The sequence below is a fragment of the Salvelinus sp. IW2-2015 genome, unplaced genomic scaffold (genome assembly GCF_002910315.2).
Source record: "Salvelinus sp. IW2-2015 unplaced genomic scaffold, ASM291031v2 Un_scaffold3228, whole genome shotgun sequence".
In the NCBI taxonomy this organism is placed as follows: Eukaryota; Metazoa; Chordata; class Actinopteri; order Salmoniformes; family Salmonidae; genus Salvelinus; species Salvelinus sp. IW2-2015.
Genome location: NW_019944515.1, coordinates 75,983 through 100,395, shown reverse-complemented (window position 1 = coordinate 100,395; position 24,413 = coordinate 75,983). Strand labels below are relative to the sequence as shown.

Genomic DNA, 24,413 nt, shown 5'->3' with positions numbered 1-24,413 from the left:
CGCTGGCGGCCAGGGTCCGGAAGTCCAAAGCAAAATCCTGCGCGCTCCTCGTCCCCTGCCTCAGGTGGAACAGACGTTCACCTCTGCGTAATGGTCCAACGCCGCGTCTCCTTCACTCCATACGGCGTCGGCCCACTCCAGGGCTTTTCCTGAGAGGCAGGAGACGAGGGCGGACACGCTCTCACATCCCGAAGGAGCTGGGTGGATGGTCGCCAGGTAGAGCTCCAGCTGGAGTAGGAACCCCTGGCATCCGGCAGCCGTCCCATCATACTCCCTCGGGAGCGCGAGTCGAATCCCGCTGGGACCGGGTGAAGGAGGGGTGGACAGTGGGGCCTGCTGTAGTGGGGCTGGTGGAGGCGCTGGACACCTCTCCTCTCTCCCAGATGAATGCAGCACGGGCTCATGGCGGGCCCAGACGTTGCAACAGGGTCGGTGCTGCTGGACGCGCTCCTCTACCGCCACCAGGAGGGCGTCTGCTCCTGCTGACTCCTCGCGCGAGGTGAAGTAATTCTGTAAAGCGTCTGTGTGGTAACTGGTGAGGTGAGTCAGGCGCAGGACAGCAGATATGAAATAATGAAAGCAATTTTACTCAAATATATCACAATACGCGTCGTAATAAATACAAGGCAGCAAAATACGGACCCGGCAATTACAATAAAACAATTATCAAAGTTCAAAACAAACATGGGGCGAACAGAGGGTTAAATAGATGAACAAGTTTATATAATGTAGATGTGGTAGGGATTCTTGTATAACTCCAGTGTTGTGTCTAATGACAAGGACAAAACTAGCATGCGGAAAATTAAAAGTGGATCGGACGACGGGCTAGAAGGCCAGGTCTTATAAGGTAGCGTACGGACCCGTCCCGAACGCCAGGACGCTTACGAACAGGAGAATTAGGGACCCGACGTTGGAGCGGAAAGTCGTGACAGAGAGGAGAAGCTGGTTGGTGATCTCAGCTCGGATGCTTTCATCTGAGTGACAGCATAGGAATCAGCTTAACTTGTGAACTGCAATGCGCCTGCGAAAGTTTTGAAAACAACGGGATAGAACAAGAATGCATAAATAAGTATTGTTTTTCCCTTTTTTTATTGTTCAAGCCGAGTTTTGATGGGAGATCCTGGCTTCCCTTAGGCATCCGAGTGAAGACGTGCACTTTGGCTAGGGCTGAATTCATTCTAACGACTATATGCGGCATGTTGAAGTCTTGTTTTAATAAGATGGGTCGCTTTCCACCCTATTCAAATGGCGTGGCTGCACAGTGAGCATCTGGTCGGTCAGATGCTGGACTTATGTTTGGAAGTAGACGTAAGTGTGCAACGCGGTGACCTACTTAACCTGCTTTTTATAATTGAATTTGTTTGACTACAAGATGAAGATATTTACCTTCAATTAACCTCGACCCCCGCACATTGACTCTCTGTAAACCGGTACCCCCTGTATTAGCCACGCTATTGTTATTTTACTGCTGCTGTTTAGTTATTTGATGCGAATACCCTTCTATTTTAAATGCAAACACTGTATAACATTACTTTTGGATTGATATTGATTTATTTTGAACAAGGAACGTGCCTAAACTGAAGTATTTAATGCGTTGAACCATCATAATTATATAGAAAATATCCACCTAGCATCGATTAAGAGAGAGAGAGAGAGGAGAGAGAGAGAATATCTTGTAGTCCACTTTGGTTTTATTGAGCTACTACTGGTCCATGTCAACATTTTAGAACTGTGTGCATGAGCCTCCCTCCCACTGTCTCTGCATAATCTCTCATATCCCATGCATGCTGACCCGCGGCGGTTTCCGTCACAGTGCGCCGAGCGCGCTCACGGCGTGCAAACCCCATTTGTATCTACTAATACCCAATAAGAGCCTATCAATGGTTCAATGGGATGAGGGCAGCACACACGCACCTTTACTTTCACTGTGAAAATGGAGATCACATTAATGTCCTGCATTACAAATTCAGAATGAGTGAATGAAATGTCCGTAGGGTTTAGGCCTAAGGATACTGTGTAGCCTGTTGTGTGGGTAGAGGCTAGATTAACATTACAGTTTGAGGGGATTTGATGCCTTGGTCGTGGTGTGTGTGTGTGTTCTGTGTGTGTGTGTGTTGTTGGGTGTTGTGTGTGTGTGTGTGTTGTGTGGTGTGGTGGTGTGTGTGTGTGTGTGTGTGTGTTGTGTGTGTGTGTGTGTGTGTGTGTGGTGTGTTGTTGGTGTGTGTGTTGTGTGATATGAGCAGCTGCGATAATGATAACGCCTATGTAATGAACAGAAGGAAGCATCATAATCTTACGAGAGAGGGGAGGAGAGGATGACCTGCAGAGGTGAAAGTAGATGATTTTTGTTAGGCTCTTTACTACTAGCAGCTACACCTAACCACTCTTTTCTAACTTCGAACCTTTAAAAGTAGAAGGGAACTCATTTCTCTCACGAACACTCACACACACAACACCGCATGAGCGCGTTGTCAGAGATTACAGCGACATAGAAATTCCACCCGGTATCCTACATGCATACACAAAGCTGTAGCTGTGTAAAATATAAACGAACACCGGGAGCTTGGTTCCGTTCGTTGCATGGGGGACTCACTGCAATCCAAAAGGCAGACCGACGTCCCCTGACCAACAGACTAATTCATTTGAATTAGTTAATGGATTTTAATCATCGCCATCGATTAACGAGATACGTAACGGATACGTGGATTAATATTACAGGCCCATGAGATTACACGCGCTGCGCCGCGTGTACGACCATTCTCGACAACGACTCGGTATATTAAAACCGGTCCTCGGTAACGAAACCGAGGGAGAACATCAGTTATTTCAGTAAGGCTATCGTGCCATTTCGATATACCATGGTTCCGGGATTTGAATAGGAGGCTATCGTAACGATAGCCCTGGGAGTCATTAGAACAAAAAGCGCTCCTTTAATTTCTACGCCTGCTTTGCGGCAGCAGGTTGGATAATAGCCACCACCACCAGGATTGCACAAGTCTCCCATTCACATGGGCGAAGGCAGGGCTCGGTTCTGTTTTGGTTGGACTCGGGCTCGCTGTCAAGAACAAGACAAAAGTGTGTCGGACCCTGGGAGGGAACCAGAAAGCGCGAGAGAGAGATGGGCCGAACTGTTCGACCAACTGGACCTCAATAAAGACGGTAAAGTCGACATCAAACGATTGAGATAGGACTCGCTGCCCGCGGTTACTTCGCGCAGGTGCGCCGGAGGAGGTGAGAGAAAAAGTCACGATAAGCGATCTGCGGAGGTATTCGCGCTCAAGTCAGCACATCGATGTAGTCCCCTTGGAATTTATAAGCGGCTGCATGGCATCGGAATTTAACTTGCTTGTGTTGTCCTCGTTTGTGTGTCGTGCGTGTGTGTGGCTGGAACAACTTCTGGCTGCCAGCGGACGTCTCGGGAATCAGGGGCCGTCCTATGTGTTGTGTCGTCAGTGTCGTTGTTGTCGCGTGTGTGTGTCGCCGTGTGTGGTGATGTGCGTGTAGCTCGTGCCGCCTCCGTGTGTTGTGTTGATGTCCCATGTTGTGATGTGTGGGTGTGCTGATTTGTGGTGTGTTGTGTTTGTATTGTTCTTAGGCTGAGTAAGGAGTAGAGTGACGATTGATTGTCCCTTGGAAATCACACATACACAAACTGGATGCGATAGCATGACGGAGTAGTAGAATATGTATGACATAGCGCACAGGGTTTCCTAAACTTCTTTATTTGGCTCGATATTAGCCACTAGGCATTCATCACACGGCAACCCTCCTCAAAATCAGAACATGTGTGGCCCGTCGTGGCATGTGAGGTACACAACCCGCTGGCTCCGGGTTCGCTCGACGCACGATGTTGCAGGTTCTCAAGGGTCCGAATGTTGGCATTGCGAGGTGGTTCGATTTGTTTGTGTGCGTTTGTTCAATGGCTTGAAGTTAAGGCAGTGAAGACCTCGAATCTACTCGATGACCTGTCGATGAAGTACCGAAACCCACACCACTGATTCATTGACAGTTATAGTTCAACCGTACTGATATACATCCCCGGCCGCTGTGCCTTGAAACCTTTTATTCTAATCTGACTAGTCAAATTTTCTAGCAGGAACGCGCCCTCAAAATCAGAACAAAACTCAGAACATTTAGATGTGAAAGAAAAAAAAAAAATAAATGGTCATTTACAAGACAGTTTCATTTGACTGCCTGCAGTTGCTATCACTGCATGCCAGCCCCCACGAACCCCAAAATACCTTTCAGCCATTGAAAGTGCACACCCATGTAAAAACAACAAATTGATTGAATACAAAAGTTTTTAGTATACTTTGAAAACGGATCATTGCATGGAGTACTTGTGAGGGCCTCCAGCCCATAGTTGTGCAGTCTACGGGATTTATGTAATGATTTCCCAAACGCAACTTCTGTCCACAGACTCCCCTTCACACCAAGACTGGGTGTATTATATTTCTTATTAACTAGGTCACAAGTCAGTTTATTGAAGAACAAATTCATCCGTTATCCTTTAAATTTATGGCACAAATATGGGAACAAGTGGCGTTGCTTAACTGACCTTGTTCAGGGAAGGTTTTAGGAAACGGGGATCACGACATCCGCTGTATCTGCTTCTCTCAGTCGTCGTTTGGGAGTTCAATCTAAATGCAACCTTTATGCCTAGCTCCCTAACTCCCCTGACTCACGTGAGCGCCCCAGTTTCACGCTGTCCAACAAAGCTTGTAAATTCTACAGTAATTCTTAACTAAGTTCTAAACAACACATTTTTAAAAATAGCTTTTACTTATTACAACATAGTCACAATCACATGTTTCATAATCTTGAGGATATTGGATCTGAAACCAGGTGAAAAATTACTGTAGCTGGACATTAACAAAGTTGATCATGAAAGTTACCTGTCCCCTCCCCCATGTCAAACACTTGAATTCAGCCGCATTACTTCTGTCTTTATTTAACATAGCAAGTCAGTTAAGAACCTTATTCTTATTCACAATGACAGACCCTACTCGTGGAATAGTGGCTTGTTAAGAGCAGAAACACAGCTCGGCGGATGTTAGTCCAGAGCAAAACCTTCTCGGTTACTGGCCCAACGCTTTAACCCCTAGGCCTACCTGCTGTCCCTAATGCAATGTCACGTAGGGGCCGTGAAATGTTGATACCAGCCAATGGTAGCGTCTTGTTAATCTTAAGCTTAATTTAAAATATGTAACGCCTTAAAACTGCCATCACATGTGCGCATCATACCGCTTTGTTTACAAACCATAAATAGCTCAAGGAGAACGTGCAGGAACGATACTTCTAACTCAACTTCTTCATCTGTGTGTTAACTTGTATAGCTAGCAAGCTACTTACCATCATTCGGAAAAAAACACACTGTGTTGTGACTGGATGTCCATAGGGATAATTCAACATGACACTATTTTCTGAAGCAAAACGAAGAAGACATCCGAAAGCAGTGGCTGCTTTTCATTTCGGGTGCAACGAGACAGGATCCATAATATCGGTGTGCAGTGAGCACATTTCGAGCGACGTATGATTTATTCATTGGGAGAATATTTGATAGTGTCTTGCCAGGAAGCTAATCCTGAAGATGGATGCTGAACCATCATTGACAGCTGATCATGTTTATCTTGCAAGCACTGACCATAGTGCAAGTATGAAGTCTGACACGGTGGGGCTGGAACTGTGGGGCTACTTTTGACGGCAGTATATTTCTGCAACACAGTCATGAATAGTCACTATATGGTTTTTGTTCGTCCATCCCTAAGCCCCCTACATTGAGTCTGGGAAAACTCGACAGCACACCCCCTTATGAAAGGAATGTTGTCGCAACAAAAGGAGTTCTGTTTCCAGCCAAGTGTATAGTATTTTATATTATACCCCTCGAAAGATTTATATTCTGCCACTCAATCCAAAGTGGGTTGTTTCCTTAATCTTGCAGTGTACTTGTGTCATTTGGGTCTCAATGATATACATTTTAGAAAATTCAAACATACTACTCCCGATTGTCACATCTTTCCAAGGCAAGGCCACCGCCAGTCCAGACATGCCATTGATACAAAACTATTCAGCTTTCCCAAGGACAAAGGAAGGAGATATGCTGATAAAAGCCTGTGGAAGACAGCAAAACAATTACAAGGGATATGCGTAAGCCTGTGAAGACGAAGTAAAAATAAAGGGGGGATGATATGCTGTAAAGCTGTGAAGCAGAATCAAGTTGGAGGAGACAGAAACAAAAGAAGGGAATATTGCGCTATGAAGCCTTGTAAGACAGTAAAAATGGTAGGAGTATGCTGTGAAGCCTGTGAAGACAGAGAAAATAAAGGGGGATATGCTGTGAAGCCTGTGAAGACAGAAAGAATAAAGCGGGGATATGCTGTAAAGCTTATGGACAACGATCAAGTGAGACACAGAAAAAATAAAGGGGATATGCTGTAAACTTTAGAAGGACAGATCAAGTGAAGACAGTAGTAATATTAAAACGGGAAAATATGCTGTAAAGCCTGTGAAGACAGATCAAGTGAAGACAGAAAAACGAAGGGGGGATATGCTGTGAAGCCTGTGAAGACAGATCAAGTGAATACAAACCAAAGAAGGTGGGATATGCTGTGAAGCCTGTGACGACAGACCCAACAATACTGTAAGTCATAATTATTAATTTCAAATCATAATTATTCATTTCAAATTTCGGGCACACACAAATTCCAAATACAAACATTGAAAAGTTCACTAAATATTGCATATTTCAAAATGAGTACTTCAAAAACACCAGAAAACACATTGTAGAATGAGTAGATCACTACATCAACAACATGATAACGTCATAACTCAGAACAGTGAATAAAATAAAATAAATTTCACTACCCATTTACCATTTAACAAACATTTCCCTTTTCAAAACCCTTACAGGCTACGTAGACAGGCTCCTGGATCTCCTCTTCAACAAGGTCACCCTTGATCCAGTGYCGTATGTGGGGAAGATGTGTGAGCTRTCCATCCCAGAACCCCTGTCTGCCCAGTGTGAGAGGCCTGACAAGGAGGAGGCCATTCCTGGATTTGTCTCCAGCTTCAATGTTGTGACTGAAGCCAAGTGGGTGACTGAAGCCTGCTTGATTGAAGCGGGGTACATKGGTCCCCCTCYGCTCCCGATCSCGTCCCATCAATCTCTGTAGTTGGTTGCATTTCCCAAAGTCTAAGTAATTTACTTTTACATGATATGATAACACTTTTTCTTTTATATCGTTTTTTCTTACATTTGGACGGTAGATGAAAGTTACAAATGGTAAGAATCAATGTACACTGTAGGGCAGCCGGGTGCCTATATTGCGGCTTATGGCTCTATTTTATTTTTTTATGTCAAATGATGTCTCACCATTATTTCTCACCTTTATTTCTCATGAATGTCCATGTTGATCAATATTTCAGATATGCTTGCCTAATGTAAATGAACAAATAAATGTCTGATCAATACATACAATTCTGAACATATTGTCATTTATAAGGCTAATGCAGAGGCACCAATCAATTGTCCAGTACACTTATTGTAGGCTGTTTTCATGTACATTCATGTACACCCTTATGTCTAAGCTTCTAAGGGGACTCAGACTTGACTCATTCTGCTGAAGAAGTGTATCAGTGAACAGTAATTAGTTACAAAACAATAGAAATGCAATTGTGTATTGCTGCTGTTTGACTGATATCTAAGTCCATTATCAGCTCTGTTGAGAACATTTTGCAGAGAAAATGGGTTGAGGAATACTATTTAGGGTCAGAATGACATGTGGCCCATTGTTTACCTTGTTACCTGGCAACGACCGCAAGGGTGTTTCAAAGAGCTGTCATTCAAGGCGAGCTCATGATATAAGCTCCCCATCCACTCAGCCTGTTCTTTCAGGTTCCTGATAGTTAGAGATGGGAGAAAGGGTACAATTTCTTCAATTCTGAGTATTTTAATATTGTAAAAATGTTATGGGTGATGTTTCGGTCATTCAAAGGCATTTTTAATGACGTACAGAGCACTTTATTATTATATATTTTTTAATTGAACCTTTATTTAACTAGGCAAGTCAGTTAAGAACAAATTCTTATTTACAATGACKGCCTACCCCGGCCAAACCCGGACAACGCTKGGYCAATTGTGCGCCGCCCAATGGSACTTCCAATCACGGCCGGATGTGATACAGCCTGGATTCGAAACAGGGACTGTAGTAACGCCTCTTGCACTGAGATGCAGTGCCTTAGACCGCTTTGCCACTCGGTGCAAACATTAGAAAGATGTATATCTCTTACTAACATTACAAATTGTTTGCGTTAGGTACAGTATTTGAACAAAAATTTTTTTCCCTTTATGATGATGATCGGGACCTGTTAGTGGCATTTTTGTAATAACAGCACTGTGATAAAAATATATATATTAAAATACCATAGTTTTTCGTTAGGATTAAAAAATAATAAAAATGTAAAAAAAATAGTTGATCTTGTCGCGACCCCTCAGTACCCAGTGGACTCCAGTTTGAGAAGCACTGACATAGGCAACTGTGTAGTTCTGTGTTACTATAAATTAAGTATATTTGTTTATAACCTACTAGTATAATGAACAGGGAAACTAACCTGGCTTCCTTTATTCCGGAGTGTATAGGCCTCTCATATCAAGTTCTTCAACTGCCTGAGCTATGAGCTATGGTCCAGTTCTAGCCGTGTTCCCAGTGCTCTATTTTGGCCCTGTTGGATGTCACAGGAGAAGCAGGCAGAGTGTTCTACAGGCAGTGAGAGGCATTTTAAAAGAGTTCCTTTGGAAGAGAGTGCTCATTTCAAATGTATCTATAAAGCCCTTTTAAACATCAGCAGTCGTCCACAAAGTGCTTATACAGAAACCCATAGTGATGACCAGCAGGGTCAAATAATAATCACAGTGGTTATAGAGGGTGCAACAGGTCAGCACCTCAGGCATAAAGGTCAGTTGGCTTTTCATAGCAGAGCATTAGAGGTTGAGAGAGAGAGAGGTCGAGGGGGGCGGGGGCGGGGGAGGGAGACGAATCAGCAGGTCCGGGACAAGGTAGCGCGTCCAGTGAATAGGTCAGGGTTCCATAGCCACAGGCGGAACAGCAGAGATTGGATCAGCAGCWCTGGATCAGTGCTCCATTACCCAGACATCTGGGACCTATTTCAAAACTCCACTGCTCTCTCGAACTCAAAACAACACAACATTAACCAGTGCTATTTTCACACATCCCTCCAACTCAAGTTGCCTGTCACCAGGGCTATCTGAAGACTCTCGCTTCAATACAATACTGATGCATGCTTTTCTGATCTGCTTGTCCCAGTACATGACAGGAAAGCAACACTTCCCTGGATGAATATTTTAAACGTATGACTGTAACACAAACCTGGTGCAGCCCTGACCCCGCCTGACCTTAATATCAGTGTCTGGCGCACACGCACACACACACCACACACACACACACACACACATCTTAACTTCAGTCTTCAAATCAAATTTTATTTGTAAAATGCTTTGTAAACAACAGGTGTAGACTAACTGTGACATGCTTAGTTACARGTCCTTTTCCAGCAATGCAGAGAGAAATAAAACGTAATGATAACTTGGCTATGTACATGGGGTACCAGTACAGAGTCGATGTGCAGGGGTACGAGGTAATTGAGGTAGATGTGTACATATACTGTAACTAGGAATAAAGTGACAGATAATAAACAGAAGCAGCAATGTATGTGATGTGTCAAAAAAGTTAGTGCAAAAAGGGTCAATGCAGATAGTTAAATAGTTAATCAAAAAGCTACCCAGACTAACCATTTATGGCTTGTGGGTAGAAGCTGTTCAGGGTCCTGTTGGTTCCAGACTTKGTGCATCGGTACCACTTTCCATGCAGTAGCAGAGAGAACAGTCTATGATGGTTGGCTGGAGTCTTTCTTTTACAGCCCTCCTCTGACACCGCCGGGTATAGAGGTCCTGGATGGCAGGGWGCTCGGCCCCAGTGATGTACTGGGCCGTTCGCACTACCTTCTTTAGCGCCTTGTGGTCAGTTGCTGAGCAGTTGCCATACCAAGCGGTGATACAGCCAGTCAAGATGCTCTAAGTGGTGCAGCTGTAGAACCTTTTGAGGATCTGACTGCCCATGCCAAATCTTTTCAGCCTCCTGAGGGGGAAGAGGCGTAGTTGTGCCCTCTTCACGACTGTGTTGGTGTGTGTGGACCATGATCCTTAGTGACGTGGACACTGAGGAACTTGCAGCTTTCGACTCGCTCCACTACAGCCCTGTCGATGTGAACCGGGCGTGCTCGGCCCTCTGTTTCCTGTAGTCCACAATCAGCCCCTTTGTCTTGCTGACATTGAGGGAGAGGTTGTTGTCCTGGCACCACACTCCCAGGTCTCTGACCTCCTCCCTATAGGCTGTCTCATCATCGTTGGTGATCAGGCGATCGTTGGGGATCAGGCGTTGGGGATCACTGTCATGTCGTCGSGAAACTTAATGAGGGTGTGGGAGTCGTGAGTGGACATGCAGTCGTGGGTGAACAGGGAGTGGTGGATGTGTTGTTGCCTACCCTCACCACCTGGGGGCGGMCYTTCAGGAAGTMCAGGATCCAGTTGCAGAGACAGGTGTTCAGTCCCAGGGTYCTTAGCTTAGTGATGAGCTTGGAGTGCACTATGGTGTTGAAGCCTGAGCTGTAGTCAGTTTATAGCATTCTCACATAGGTGTTCTTCTTGTCCAGGTGGGAAAGGGCAGTGTGGAGGGCAATAGAGACTACCTGAGCTGTGGATCTGTTGGGGCGGTATACGGATTGGAGTGGGTCCAAGGTGTCTGGGATGATGGTGTTGATGTGAGACATGACCAGCCTTTCAAAGCATTTTATGGCTACAGATGTGAGTGCTACAGAGCGATAGTAATTTAGACAGGTTACAATGGCATTCCTGGGCACAGGGACTATGGGGGTCCACTTGAAACATGTAGGTATTACAGACTGGGTCAGGGAGAGGTTGAAAATGTCAGTGGAGACACTTGCCAGCTGGTCAGCCCATGCTCTGAGTACGTGTCCTGGTAATCCGTCTGGCCCTGCAGCCTTCTGAATGTTAATCTGTTTAAAGGTCTTACTCACATTGGCTACAGAGAGTGTGATCACACAGTCGTCTGGAACAGCTGGTACACTCATGCATAGTTCAGTGTTGCTTGCCTCGAAGCGAGCATAGTTAGCTAGTCTGGTAGGCTTGCGTCACTGGGTTTCGTACTAGGATTCAAACTTATCCCGACCAGAAGCCATGGATTACAGTCAACATCTGCACTGAGCTAAAGGCTAAAGCTGCCGCTTTCAAGGAGCGGGACACTAATCCTGACGCGTATAAGAAATCCCGCTACACCCTCCGATGAACCATCAAACAGGCAAGGCATCAAAACAAGAGTATGTACTTACGGTCACTGTGGGGAAAATGTTGTCGATGCACTCATTAATGAAGCAGGTGACTGATGTGGTAAACTCCTCAATGCCATCAAATGAATCTCGGGACATAATTCAGTATGTGCTAGCGAAACAGTCCTCTAGCTTAAACTGTCATCACCAGCGATTTGGGATACTACTATGTCACTGCGCGTCTGCACAATCTCATGAGTTCAACTCAGCCTGGCTGGCAGAATGGCTGGATTTATGACTACTGAAGTCATCCCTTTTGCAGGACATTTTCCATTCAGTCCAGATAATATGGTTATGATAGTTGACGATTGGGGATTTCTCTTCACATAAAATTCTATACATCTTGCATCTGTAGTGTGCATAAACCGATTAGAAAAGTCCCCACAGAGCCCAGTAGAGCCACAGAGGCCAGTAGAGCCACAGAGGCCAGTAGAGCCACAGAGGCTAGTAGAGCCACAGAGCCCAGTAGAGCCACAGAGCCCAGTAGAGCCACACAGCCCAGTAGAGCCACAGAGCCCTGTAGAGCCACATAGCCCAGTAGAGCCACAGAGCCCAGTAGAGCCACATAGCCCAGTAGAGCAAGAGAGCCTCGCCGGATTCAAGGGGTGTTTCTCAAAATGCATACTGCCATGCTCTGAGAACGTAAACTGGAGCACAGGAGGGTCGGCGTATGAGTCCAAATCAAAGTATGCGAAACGAAGAACAGAGGTCACTTCTCGAATACGTACTCTGTTTGCACATCATTTGAAGTATGCATCGGTGGCTGCATTATGTTATGGGAATGATTGTCATCGGCAAGGACTAGGGAGTTCTGAAACGGAATAGAGCCCTCATGTGAACCATTTTAACTTTGAGCCTGTTTCTTATACTGAGGTCTATAAAGCACTAAAGGCTATAGACACTAAAAAGTCTGCAGGTCCAGACATCCTGGACCCCTACCTCTTAAAGATAGCAGCTGGTATTATTACTGAACCTGTGGCTCACATTTTCAACTTGAGTTTCTTGACCAATTACATACCCAGCATTTGGAAATCAGCTTATGTCCTCCCACTGCTAACGGGTGGAGATCCCTCAGATGCTAATAACTATCGTCCTATCTCTAAACTCCCTATCCTAGGCAAAGTCTATGAATCCCTAGTGAACTCACAGTTAAAAAAACTTCTTCATTGAAAAGAACATACTGAGCGGGTTCAGTCTGGCTTTAGATCGGGGCACAGCACCACAACTGCAGCTATGGCAGTGGCAAACGACATCATTAATGGAATTGATAAAAAGCAACATTGTGCTGCTCTGTTTGTGGATTTAGCAAAGGCCTTTGATTCAGTTGACCATGAATTGTTGCTAGCTAGATTCAGAAACATTGGTCTCAGTGAAGGGGCAGTAAATTGGTTTAGGAACTATCTTTCTAATAGAACACAATGTGTATATACTGACAATCACAAGTCTAGCTTTCTAGAGATTAATATAGGTGTGSCCCAGGGTTCCATTTTAGCTCCTGTGTTGTTCTCAATTTGTATTAATGAACTGGGAAATGGGATGCAACCAGCAAAGTTACATCTATATGCAGATGATACATTTATACAGTATATTAATGTGCTCCTTCTCTGGTTCAGTCTGTTGAAGAGCTCCAGACTGCTTTTCAGCCACTGCAGGCCTCCCTTTATGGTCTCAAACTGGTCTTGAATATACAAAAAACTAAATTCATGACCTTTACCAGAGCTAGAACTCTGCCAGAGAACATTAGCATTGTCACATCTGGTGGCTTATTCATTGAAAAGGTGTCATCCTACAAATACCTAGGTATTTGGTTGGATGACAAGTTGTCCTTTAAAGTTCATGTGGATAATCTTGTGACAAAGCTTAAATTGAAATTGTGTTTTTATTTTCGTAAAAGCTTGCTTCCCGCTTATGGCTAGAAAGAAGCTTGTTCACGCCACTTTTCTCTCTGTAATTGATTATGGTGACCTGTTGTATATGTGTAACAGTTTTTAACTTTAGACCTTCCCCTCGCCTCGACAGCGGCGCGAACCAGGGACCCTCTGCACACATCAACAACGGTCTCCCACGAAGCATCGTTACCCATCGCTCCACAAAGCGCGCAGCCCTTGCAGAGCAAGGGGAACCACTACTTCTAGGTTTCAGAGCAAGTGACGTACCGATGAAAGGCTGCTAGCGCGCACCACCGCTAACTAGCTAGCCATTTCACATCCGTTACATAGCATGCAACCTCCTCCGTCTACAGAGACTGAACTCTGTTTATCATGCATCCTTGCGCTTTATTACAAATGCCAAGTCCACTCATTCACCATTGCACATTGTACCAAATGCTTTTATTAGGCTGGATCATGTTGTTGTATTGTTGTATGTTTTAATTCTTTAATGTATTGATTGTTTCTCGCCTTGCTTCTTGGCCAAGTCTCCCTTGAAAAAGAGACTCTGGGTCTCAATGGGCTTTTCCTGGTTAAATAAAGGTTAAATAAAATTGAAAAAAGAGCTAAGCACAGGCAGAATCCTCAAGGAAAACCTGGTTCAGTCTACTTTCCAACAGACACTGGGAGGTAAATTCACCCTTCAGCGGGACAATAACCTAAAACACAAGCCAATATGCACTGGAGTTGCTTATTAAGAACACATTGAATGTTTGTGAGTGGCTTAGTTACAGTTTGACTTAAATCGTCTTGAAAATCTATAGCAAATATTGTACAATCCAGGTGTGTAAAGCTCTTAGAGACTTCCAGAAAGACTCACAGCTATAATCGCTGCCAAAGGTGTTCTAACATGCATTGATTCAGGGGTGTGTTTTTACTTTGTCATTATGGGGTTTTTGTATGTAGATATGTGAGAGAAAACAATCAATTTAATCCATTTTTGTAGGTGATAGTGCACTTGCTTTAAGTAACACTCACACAGAAGCACACAGATAGCACTCCTCAGGTTATATCTAATCAGTCATTTAGGTTAGCATAAAGGAAATTAGCACAGTCAGAAGTTTAGTTTAGCATCACTCCTTTCACATAGCATCATCCCTCCCAGCCTGCAGCAGATTAGTTTAGCTTTATCTCCACACTCAAATAGTAGGCTAGTTTAGCTAAGCATCATCACCCACAGCTGTGCTTGTCCTTCAAATCTCCTCTGGGAGTTTTCAGACACCACAGGCAATATCCCCTAGACCAGAATGTATTTGTCTGGGAATGCTTAAATAGACTTGCTCTGATTATATTGTGTCATGGAGGAGGGTGTAACGCTCGTCGTTAGGTGGAAGAGAGGAGGACCAAAGCGCAGCGTGGTAAGTGTTCTTGTCTTTTTAATAAGCAACACGGAACACTGGAACAAAACAATAAACGAAGAATAACGAACGAAACAGTACCGTGTGGCAAACAACACTGACACGGCAACAAACACCCACAAACCAAAAGTGAAACCCAGGCTGCCTAAGTATGATTCTCAATCAGGGACAACGTTTGACAGCTGCCTCTGATGAGAATCATACCAGGCCGACACAAAACCCCAACATAGAAAACACACATAGACAGCCCACCCCAACTCACGCCCTGACCATACTAAATAAAGACAAAAACAAGGAAATAAAGGTCAGAACGTGACAGAGGGGGCCAATTCAAAGGCATATTTAAAGTTATACTTGTCATGTGTTATACAGACAGCTTCCATCAGCTACACTTGAGTTACAATTCAAGCATTTATACCTAACAGAAAGTTGAAATGGTGAGGATAAGTGGCAGGATAAGTAGGATATTCTCATTTGAATTTCATGAGAATATGCAAATCCTCCCCGCTATCTCATTAACATGTCAAGGATTTTGTGGATTCTTGAACTGCTTATTTCATCGTGGATGTATTCATTAAAAATACAAGACGGACAGACTCAGAAAGAACACCTTGATAGGCTAGACAAAATTCTGAAAACGTTGCTGCCAAGATTGAGCAAATCTCTCCTTTCGTGTGATGTGTGTGTGTGTGTGTGTGTGTGTGTGTTGTGTGTGTGTGTTGTGTGTGTGTGTGTGTGTGTGTGTGTGTGTGGTGTGTGTGTGTGTGTGTGTGTGTGTGTGTGTGTGTGTGTGTGTGTTGTGTGTGGTGTGTGTGTGTGTGTGTGTGTATTGGTCAAGTGCATTGGTTCAGGTCAGATTCCAGTAGCATGTGATTGTTACTGAAGATTAACTGGACACTGAGCACAGGAGTGAAGCGGATTATGGCGAGGTCAGAGTAGGGGTTCTCTCACTCTCGCTCTCTTGCTCTCTCTCTATACTATTCTCTCGCTCTTTATCACTCTTTGTTCTCACTCTATTTTCTCTTCCTCTCTCTCTCTTCTTTTCCTCTCCTTGTTTGAGGAAGCACTAGAAGGATGAAAGAGAACAGTTCTGCTGATTGTTTTATGTTTGCAGGTTATGACTTATAAAATAACGATAGGCTTTGTTGTCATTTCTCACGACTCCTTCCTGCTTCTTCCCTTACTCCCTCCATTTACCTCTCACCCCTCAAACTATCACCTTACCCTAAATCTCACCCCTGGCCCAACCCACCCCACACTTTTTCACCTTGTCACATCCCCTCAACTCCTCTCATCCCCTGTCCCCTACACTGTTTGACCTTCACCCCCTCCTATCTGCTATTTTTACCCTCCTCTCACCCCAACTCTCCTGCAGATAGTGCGTGAGAGTACACCAAACCATGATGGCTTGCTGGACTTTGAGGATTCTCTCAGTACCTGTGGGCCCACGAGAAGAACTGCGGCTCATGTTCCACACACTGGACCACAACCATGACGGTCGGCATGGCCACCTCACTCACACACGCCACATGCATACACATTTACATTTGACATTTGAGTCATTTAGCAGACATTCTTATCCAGAGGACTTACAGTTAATGCATTCACACACACAGAAAATAAAGTATTTAAATAACATATAAACTGGGTGGTTCGGGGCCTGAATGCTGATTGGCTGACAGCCGTGGTTATTTCAGACTGTATACCACGGGTATGAACAAACATATATTTGTTACTGCTCTAATTAAGTTGGTAACCAGTTTAAATAGCAGTAAGGCACCTCGGGGGTTTGTGGTATATGGCCAATATACCACGGCTAAGGGCTGTATCCAGGCACTCCGCGTTGTGTCGTGATTAAGAACAGCCTTAGCCGTGGTATGTTGGCTGTAACCACACCCCTTGGGCCTTATTGCTTAGATAATCTGTATTTGAACCCAAGTCTGATCTAAACACACATAAGTAACCACGTAGGAGGGCCATTTGGATACAATGTCCTTTCACATCAAAAAACACTGTTTAAATTGTTCATACATGCACAGACATTCTATGTCACATTGCACTGCTATGGTATTTATCCGAATGTGTGGTATGACTGCATGAATGGTATTTAGTATCATACCACATTAATGCATGTAGTTCACAAAGTGGCCACACACACACATCACTGTGCTCTAACTGTACTGTATGCCTGTAGGTACATATTACATATTGTGGGCACTGATGGGATTCACTGTTTATGCAGGGCGCATTGATGTCGGGGAGATTCAACAATCGCTGCACAACCTGGGACTGGAGGTGTCCACAGAACAGCCATCAAATACTACAGAGGTGTGTGTGTGTGTGTGTGTGTGTGTTGTGTGTGTGGTGTGTGTGTGTGTGTGTGTTGTGTGTGTGTGTGTGTGTGTGTGTGTGTGGTGGTGGTGTGTGTGTGTGTGTGTGTGTGTGTGGTTGACACTGCTCTGTGTGTTCTCTCAGTATGGACAGGGACGGCACCATGACTATCAACTGGAATGAGTGGCGAGATCACTTCCTGTTTAACCCTCTTCACAACATGGAGGGCATCGCTCACTACTGGAAACACTCTCTGGTCATTCAGTACTGCCTATCTATGCCTTCTATCTCTACACTCTGGTTTAGATCTTTGCTTGACATGAAGTAGCACAGATAGCATTACATGGAATTTTCAAATATTGATGTAATAAAATGTAATTACATAGTAACTATAGAAACAAATCATTTAGCCAGTATCCTTKCATTACAACTGTGGCCATTTTCWCAATCTATGTTTCTATAGTTACTCTGTAATTACATTTTATGTTATAGTTTACATAGTTTAGATTGTTTCTGATGCTTTATCCAGGAATTTTTGTTTGGAAACCTTAGAGAAGGGATCATGTAATTTACATTTGGTGAATACAGATAGTTCTGGATTCCAATCAAGTTTATTTCACTGACCAGTGTGTTTCTCTGTGATTTCTCAGATGTTTGACATCGGAGAGCACATGACAGTCCCRCCAGAGTTTTCCCAACAAGAGCGCCAGTCGGGGGTAGTGTGGAGGCAGCTGGTTGCCGGGGCGATGGCAGGGGCGGTGTCACGTACAGGAACCGCCCCCCTCGACCGTCTCAAGGTCTTCCTACAGGTGAAGGGTTACTGTTGTGTTTACTACAGGMTCAGAGGTTAGAGGTCAGTGCAGTGCTGATTAGTAGAATTAKGTGTGCTAGAGCAAGGCTGGAACAAAAGCCTGCACATCCAGTAGCTCTCCAGGAGGAGGGTTAGCCACCCCTGATGTACAGAATGTTATTAGAGTAACTGAGCCTGCTGTCTCTCTAGGTGCATGGCTCCAGCTCTAGGGGGATCAAGCTGTGGACGGGGCTGAGGGGGATGGTCCAGGAGGGGGGTGTACGAGCCCTCTGGAGGGGCAACGGCATCAACGTCCTCAAAATAGCCCCAGAGTCTGCCATCAAGTTCATGGCCTACGAACAGGTGAGGGAAGAGGACTGTACACACCTGTATACAAATGTGGGTGTAAGAGGCCCCAGAGGTTGATTTGGATTTATTATGGACCAATGTAAGGAGAACACTGATACACACATCTGTAAATAAGTTCTGGTGTATGGGGTAGTCATTAGTGAAGCATAGGAATGAAGGAGTCACACACCCACACTGAGGTGTGAAATGTTGCTCAMACACACACTCTGTTTCTCACCCTGTCAGACACACCCTGTGTCTCTAMGTGTTGTGTCTCTGACTCTCCTCCTCCACCCCAGTGTGACTCACGTATTCCCCCCTYACCCCCATCTYCCCCAATCTACACCTCCCCCTCACTTTGTATCCCTGCCTCTCCCACCTACCACAATCTATCCCCTCATGCCTTAATCCCTGTATATCCCTGCCTCTCTTCCACCTGCCTGTCTCTCCTCTCCCCCCTGTCTCCCCTGACTCCTCCATCTTAGATCAAGTGGTTGATCCGGGGCAGAAATGAAGCGGGTACTCTGCGGGTGCAGGAGAGGTTCATCGCTGGCTCTCTKGCTGGAGCCACCGCACAGACCATCATCTACCCTATGGAGGTGAGTGAGGGGAGACAGACCGACAGAAAGATAGACAGACTTTTTATTGAATATAGAAACATAGGACTTTTCTCTCATTTTCCTTCTCTTCCTTGCACWCCCACTCTCTTTCCCCTTTCTCCTCCCTCTCTCGCTCCCCAGGTGCTGAAGACTCGTCTTACCCTGAGGAAGACTGGCCAGTACTCTGGCATTGTAGACTGTGCCCATCAGATCCTGAGGAAGGAGGGGATGCGAGCCTTCTACAGGGGCTACGTGCCCAACACACTTGGCATCATACCGTATGCTGGCATAGACCTGGCCGTCTATGAGGTGTGTGTGAGAAAGTGTGTGTGTGTGAGAGAGAGAGCGTAGGGCTGTCCTTTGAAAGAATAAAAATAAATCTTGGTTGACCGTCGTCGAAATGTATAAACGTATATTTTTCCATATATAGACACACCTTTATATGTTTTAATAAAATCAACTATATGCACTGAGCTTGTCTGATGCTTTAAGCGCACTGCTTGATGAAATAATTAAGACACACAAATGACTCAAGAGGGAGCCAGAGATCAAGATAAACCAGAAGAAAAAAATCTGTTCTCGACCCTCCTCCTCCCTCTGCTGCTAGCCTTAGTAGAATATGCCGGAACGCTCCTGAAGTTGCCGGAATAGGATAGAGTGATGGACTGTGCCATCCCATGACCTCCGCAATGTTTTAGTCCACTGAGACAGGCACGAGTCAGACAAGTGTCTCGTCTGCCATAAAAAAATAAATGTCGACCAACAGCCTATCGACCAAGCAATCGACCAGTCAACTAAATGGGGTCACCTGTGTGTGTGTGTGTGTGTCTACCTGCCAGCTGTGTTTGATTGTCTGGGAAAGCTAAATCTCATCACTGGCCCTGTCCCTTGTACTCAAGGAAATGCCAGTCAGTATGTATGCTGCTGTTACTGTTGCCCAGCTCTCTCGTAAAAATGACTTTTATGTGTTTAAGTGAACTTTGAATTTTACTTTTACTAGCAGTCAATGAGCTGTGGTTCTCTATACTATGTTCTCATTTTTTTAACACAATAACATATCTGTCAAATTAACAATGTAGCCTATCTATCCCTTCTCTCCTCTTTCTCCTCTCTCTTTTCTCTCTGTTTATTTTTCCTTCTCTTTTCTTTCCCCTCCCCTCTTCTCTTCCCTCCTTTCTATCTCAGACTCTGAAGAATGCCTGGCTCCAGCGGTACGGTAAGGGCTCTGCTGACCCGGGGTGTTGGTACTGCTGGGCTGTGGTACTGTGTCTAGTACCTGTGGACAACTGGCCTCCTACCCCCTGCTCTCATTAGAACACGTATGCAGGCCAGGGTGAGACTGGGGTACAACTGAACTGCAATTCTACCTCCTACCTTACTACATAACATAGATGATATTACACAGATAATATAGATTCTACTACATTCTATAACATAATCTATAATAAATTAATTACACCTACTATGTCAACCTATTACCCTATATCTACAGTGCCTTCGGAAAGTATTCAGACCCCTTGACTTTATCCACATTTTGTTACGTTACAGCCTTATTCTAAAATGGATTTAATAAAAGATTATCTTCAAAATCTACACACAGTACCCCATAATGACAAAGCAAAAACAGGTTGTTAGACATTTTAGCACATTTATTAAAATTAAAAACAGAAATACCTTATTGACATAAGTATTCGGGCCCTTTGCTATGAGAATCGATGTTGAGCTCAGGGGCATCATGTTTCCATGATCATCCTTGAGATGTTTCTACAACTTGATTGGTCCACCTGTGGTAAATTCAATTGATTGGTCATGATTTGGAAAGGAACACACCTGTCTGTATAAGATCCCACAGTTGACAGTGCATGTCTATGCAAAAACCAAGCCATGAGGTCGAAGAAATTGTCCATAGAGCTCCGAGACAGGTTGCTTCGAGGCACAGATCTGGGAAGGGTACCTAAACATTCCTGCAGCATTGAAGGTCCCCAAGAACACAGTGGCCTCCATCATCCTTAAATGGAAGAAATTTGGAACTACCAAGACTTCCTAGAGCTGGCCGCCCGGCCAAACTGAGCAATCGGGGGAGAGGGCCTTGGTCAGGGAGGTGATCAAGAATTCGATAGTCACTATGACAGAGCTCCAGAGTTCCTTTGTGGAGATGGGAGAACCTTTCAGAAGGACAACCATCTCTACAGCACTCCACAAATCAGGCCTTTATGGTAGAGTGGCCAGATGGAAGCCACTCCTCAGTAAAAGGCACATGACAGCCCACTTGGAGTTTGCCAAAAGGCACCCAAAGACTCTCAGACCATAAGAAACAAGATTCTCTAGTCTGATGAAACCAAGATTGAACTCTTGGCCTGAATGCCAAGCGTCATGTCTGGAGGAAACCTGCACCATCTCTACGGTGAAGCATGGTGCTGGCAGCATCATGCTGTGGGGATGTTTTTCACGGTACGGACAGGGAGACTAGTCAGGATTGAGGAAAGATTAACAGAGCCACATACCGAGAGACCTTGATGAAAACCTGCTCCAGAGCACTCAGGACCTCAGACTGGGACAAAGGTTTACCTTCTAACAGGAACAACAACCCTAAGCACACAGCCAAGACAATGCAGGAGTGGCTTCGGGACAAGTCTCTGAATGTCCTTGAGTGGCCCAGCCAGAGCCCGGACTTGAACCCGATCTAACATCTCTGGAGATACCTGAAAAAAGCTGTTTAGCAAAGCTCCCCATCCAGCCTGACAGAGCTTGAGAGCATCTGCAGAGAAGAATGAGAGAAACTCCCCAAATACAGGTTTACCAAACTTGTAGCGTCATACCCAAGAAACATAATACTGTAATCACTGCCAAAGGTGCTTCAACAAAGTACTGAGTAAAGGGTCTGAATTCTTATGTAAATGTGATATTTCAGGGGGGTTTTGTATAAATTGGCAACAATTTCTAAAAACCTGTTTTTTGCTTGTCATTATGGGGTATTGATGAGGGGAAAAACTATTGAATCAATTTTGAGAATAAGGCTGTAACGTAACAAATGTGGAAAAAGTCAAGGGTCTGAATACTTTCCGAAGGCACTGTATTACTGTTGGGCTATCCAAACAAAGTTGAATGCATTCAGTTGACAACTTACTAGGTATCCCCCTTTCCCCTATCTATTAATAGCTATCTAACGGATATAACTGAACTGAACAACAGACGTTTTCGCCCTCTTTCCACCAGCCTCCACTGAGGGGGGGCCAAGCTGTCCATGGTCGGTCAGTTCAAGCACATCATATCACATGACGGGGTACTGGGCTCTACCGCGGCATCGCCCCCAACTTCCTGAAGGTCATTCCTGCTGTCAGCATCTCGTACGTGGTATACGAACACATGAAGAAGGCTCTGGGTGTGAAATCGTAGAGAGAGGAAGTGAGAGACAGAAAAAGAGAGGGATATAGAGTGCAGCTCTTGGATTTCAAGATGGAGAGGAAGACAGCAGAGGATTGAGGGATAGAAGACAGATAGTCCACCCTTTCATACACATTCAGTAAGCTTCCCGTTTACACCTAGCTAGACAGATATACTCACTGTTTGAATCTCTCAGCCCCTCAGCCCCTCAACGACGCTGACCGTCATTAAGAAAGAGGGAAGAGTCTGCTATCAGGCTGAGCTGAAGTCTGTAAGAAACTGCTGTGTCTGAGACAGATTAGGAGGAGGAGGTGTAAGGGGAAGGAATGGAGAGAGAGAGAGAGAGAGAGAGAGAGAGAGAGAGAGAGAGAGAGAGAGAGAGAGAGAGAGAGAGAGAGAGAGAGAGAGAGAGAGAGAGAGAGAGAGAAGAGAGAGAGGTGTGCGTGTGTCTCGGCAAACTAGGCCATTCTTCCTCTTTGTTATGAGCTTAACCCTATAGTCACATCCCACAATAGGTCTGTGTGTTGCCCTCCAACCAAACACAGAAGAAACCACAGTACAGTTTGTATACCTATATGTAGGCACTTATCTAAGGTCAGTTTCATGTTTGTGAATATAAAGTGATCTTCCTCCAATGACCTTGACATGTACTGTATATTCGCTCTTTACTACACAGCAGAAAATGTGGTGTTGTTCCACAGTGTGCTGTTGCTAGAACACTACCAAGCCAAAGTACCCTACTCTTTATTTCAATATCTCAAAAGAGATTAGAATTGATTACATGCACTGTGTTTGTCTTCAGTTGCTATTCTCAAAAAAGTACATTCTAATGGGGAGTTTCTAAAGTTCTTAAACGAGGAAACTTTTTTGGTTACATAGAGTACTGCATATTGATACAGTATGATTTTGTAAAGGAAAGATTCGTAACACATTTGCAAGAGATACTTATACAGGGTCTTATACAGAGCTGTTCCTCCGACCTAGTCCATGAAGGGCTTTGCACTTTTCTCCCCTATTTGTTTGGGGAATGTTTCTCCCTATTCAAGTGGCTCTTATATACATACAGTCAGGTCCAAAATTATTGGCACCCTTGATAAAGATGAGCACAAAATACTAAATAATACACATTTTGAGCTATATTGTCTGCTTCAAAGAAATTGAACATGATATAATTTTATACTAAGACAATTACTCAGAGAAAGAGATTTTGTTTAAATCTAGAATTCTTAAATAACAAAGCGGTCAACCAAACACTTTTTGGTAAAAATCTGAGGGAAGGGCCTGGAGAAATGTAACCACTCTCAAATTCATAGACAGAGCTACGGATGCAAGGACTGACCATCAATGAGATGAAAATGATAGTTTAACCATGTTTTGAGGCTCTACATTGACATTGTTTACAAACATTGGAGTAAAACAAGGTTATTTTGGGTTCTAGAGGGTACGACAGTTGAACTAAGCTCTTGAGGCATTTATAAGTTATATTCTTCAATAATCAATGGTATATATCATTAATTTATGAGTCCAAAAATGGATGTAGCAACTAAGGATTCTTCTTTAACAAGTAAAAAAACATATTTTAAAAAGGGGTCAAATTTACTGCCACCCCTGATTTCATTACCTTTCAATACCAAACCTGCGAGGATAACGGCACTGAGCCTTTTTCTAGAAAATTTATGTGATTGGAGAACACATTGGGAGGGATCTTAGACCATTCCTCCATACCACTGGTTTTCAAGTGGATTCATTGTTGGAGACTGAGATGGCCATTGCAAAAGTTGATTTTGTGGTCAATAACCTTTCTTTGTGGCTTTTGATGTGTGCTTGGGTTATCGTCTTGCTGGAAGATCCACTTGCAGCTAGGTTTCGGCCTGCTGCAGAGACAACCACGTTTTTGGCTAAAATGTCCTGGTACTGGGTAGAATTCATGATGTCGTTGACCTTAACAAGGGCCCCAGGACCATTGGTAGCAACATTTCCCAATAACATGAAATATCCACCACCATATTTTACAGTAGGTATGGGGTTATTTTCTGCATATGCATTCTTTCTTTCCACGCAAAATCCAGCACTGGTGTGCATGGCTAAAGAGTTATATTTTCATGTCGTCCAACAAATTGAAACTACTGGAGTTTGTTAAACAGCTTTGGCACTTGGATTTGAATCAGTGCTATGGTCAGATGACGTGAAAATAAAGATCTTTGGCCACGCACACCAGTGGTGGGTTTTGCATTGAAATAAAATATGCATATGC

The 24,413-nt window shown here is 44.3% G+C and overlaps 1 pseudogene; it reads left to right on the top strand.

The window, feature by feature from the left end:
- Positions 1-3,008: 3,008 nt before the first annotated feature.
- LOC112075542 (mitochondrial adenyl nucleotide antiporter SLC25A23-like) lies at positions 3,009-22,482 on the top strand (annotated as a pseudogene).
- The last annotated feature ends 1,931 nt before the right edge of the window (positions 22,483-24,413 follow it).